At 39.5% G+C, this 2,813-nt stretch overlaps 1 pseudogene; it reads right to left on the bottom strand.

Moving 5' to 3' along the window:
* Positions 1-1,225: 1,225 nt before the first annotated feature.
* On the bottom strand, positions 1,226-1,836 carry LOC108490504 (annotated as a pseudogene).
* Between the last annotated feature and the right edge of the window lie 977 nt (positions 1,837-2,813).

Raw genomic sequence — 2,813 nt, 5'->3', positions numbered from 1 at the left:
GCAACACTAGATTTGTTTGATTATGTATGTATTTGAGCACACACATGTAGCAGTAATAATTAAATAAGAAGTCACAAAATTGAGAGTAAGTGGGGTTGTGTGGGAGGAGTTGGAGGGAGAGGGGGAGGGGGTAGAAACAATGTAAATGCCATATTCATGTATGAAATTCTCAGGAAAATAAATAACCTATAATAAAAGATTCAACTTTAAAAATGAAACAGTATCAGCAGGGATAATTGTGACAGACTATTCATAGTTTAATTAATCCAAATTCCTTCTATCATCCATTGGTGTCTGTGAAGAGGATGGCTAAAGCATGAAAATTTCCCAAATGCAACTAAATAAAAATCATATCTCCAGGAATATCTTTAAATAATCATTAAAGGTAAATGAAAGACAAAGATATTTGGATAAATATATATTTCTTTAAAAATAATTTTTATATACAGCTGAGGTTTGCAACAGGAAGTTATATGAATCATATGGTTAGAAAAATGATTATTGCTTGAAGCAAATAACACATTTACTCTCTTCCATAGTAACTTTAGTGTTTAACAAGAACAGGTAAAATGTACTTCTCAAAAATCATTATTGCAATACAGTTATTTTTACTGTAATCCCTATATTGCACATTATATTCTCAAATTTGTCGATCTTATAAATCTACTTCTTTGTATATTTTGATCCATCATTGACAAACAGTTGCCTGGGTACAGAGTAAAAGGTTTCACATTCCTATGTTTCATCTATTTTCCATATTTGCCATGAATGTTTTGATATCAAAAAAGTAACAAATGAGTGAAAAGTTTGTGCATAATAAGGAGTATAATACTGATCTTCCTGGCTTATTTAACTGAGAAGTCTGCCTAGAAATCCTAAAGCCACACTTAAGTATGTGTCAAGACAAAGGCCACTGATTCCTTTAAGTCTCTGTCTGCAGCAGTTCTAGAATTGCAAAACACATGGATGTTCCTGAATTTGGTGTGCTGCACAGGTGATGGAGGCTTTACTAGCCTTTCCCAAACTCTGGCCAGTGCATCTCTTTGTCTAATTTATTGTTCTTTTTGCTGATGTACATCAAAATATCATGCTTTGTATCTTAAATAGTTACAAGAAATAAATTGAAAAGTAATATATTCAACAACAATTTAACAAAATATTCTAAATTGTTTTGAGTGTCTTGCAACTTACTTTTTGGTGTGCTTTTAGTCTCTATACGATAGTTTCACTTGGAAACAAACATCTGGCAAATGCTCCACTGGAAGATCTGTGACAAAGATGTGGAGTGGGGCTCCAGCCCCAGTGTCAGGTTTGAGGACAGGCTGCAGGTGTCTGGGGAGTGGTGTGCACTTGCTGCACAGAAGTAGAGGGCTGAGTCTCCAGTCTGGGTGGCTGCAATGTGCAGGGAGAAGTTTTTGGCTTTCTTATCCAGTAAGACAGAGTCTTTGGTTCTGTTTTCTTTCCAAATTTGAATGAATGTCAGTGATGAGCTGGGGCCCCTTTCCAGGTTGTTGCTTATACCAAGGGAAGTAGTCTGAGGTACTGTCTGAACAAGTACAGTTGACCTCACTGCTGTCTCCCTCCTGGACACTCAGGGCAGAAGGACGCTGCTCCACCTTCTCTCCTCGGCTCACCCCTATGTGAGAAGAAAAAGACTCTCATGTCATTAACTCCCCCCAAATTTCATTTTCTATAGTAATTAGAGGAAACCTGAATAGTAGCGTTCTCCCTGATGCCTCAGGAGTGCCCACTTATTATTCTGTTGCTCCAGAACATTCACTCACAGTCCAGCTGCAGCCACAGAAACATGAGAACAGTGGGATCACAAGCCCTCATTGCTCTTCCCAATGAAACTCTGGTAGAATGTGATGACTAGCCAGGTAGCTGCTTCTGCCCCCAGTCCTGCTTCTTTCTCAGCACCTGCCTAGCTCTTTAGCCGAACCCGGCCAATAGGAAAAGAGCTCACTTCTGCCCTAAGCCTACACAGTCTCTGCACTGAGGTCTCCTGCCACCTTGTGGTAGCTTCCTTGACTAGTGAGGCCTCTGGTTAAATGTTCTATAAGCTTATGAGAGACTCAACACATAAAATAGTGATAGGGAGCTGGGCATGGTAGCACATGCCTTTAATCCCAGCACTCGGGAGGCAGAGGCAGGCGGATCTCTGTGAGTTCAAGGCCAGCCTGGTCCACGTAGTGATTTCCAAGACAGCTGGGGCTACAGGGAGACCCTGTCTCAAAAAGAATGAAAAAAAAAATGAAAAAAAAAGTAGGGATAAGTAGTGATAGGGAATAATAGTAAATAAAGTAGGTCTAGGTCAGAGAGTAAGTGCAGGCTAAGCATATATAGGTTGGTGTTTTTACACACTATGGAGTCATTACTAATTAACTTGAAAGAGGTGGATGTTTACACAACAGTGTGCTGAGTTTGCATGTAGAAACCAAAGCAGCACCAAGAGTCACTGAGAAAGGAAAATTTCTTCTTTTTCAGCCACATGCACACTAAAGATTTGATTGTTGCAGAAAATAAAGTGTTCTTAAATATAAAATGTGAACTAAAAATCAGAGTAAGCAATGTGAGACTACCAAGTGTCTGAAACACAACACATTGGTCATGGCATATATATCAATGATCTTGGAAACTACAACAGTATCCGGAATCTCAGACTTTCATCCTCCAGGTCTGGTCTTGCTACGAACTGCCCATTGCAGGAGAGTGGACTATACCAACAACGAAGCTGCAAGACCCTCCTTCAGTAAATATGGCTGTGGTAAACAGTATGACCACATCCCAATAGAGTGACCAACGGAATATGT

This window comes from Nannospalax galili, unplaced genomic scaffold (assembly GCF_000622305.1).
Source record: "Nannospalax galili isolate Female #2095 unplaced genomic scaffold, S.galili_v1.0 scaffold832, whole genome shotgun sequence".
NCBI lineage: Eukaryota > Metazoa > Chordata > Mammalia > Rodentia > Spalacidae > Nannospalax > Nannospalax galili.
This window is presented reverse-complemented; position numbering and strand designations above follow the sequence as displayed.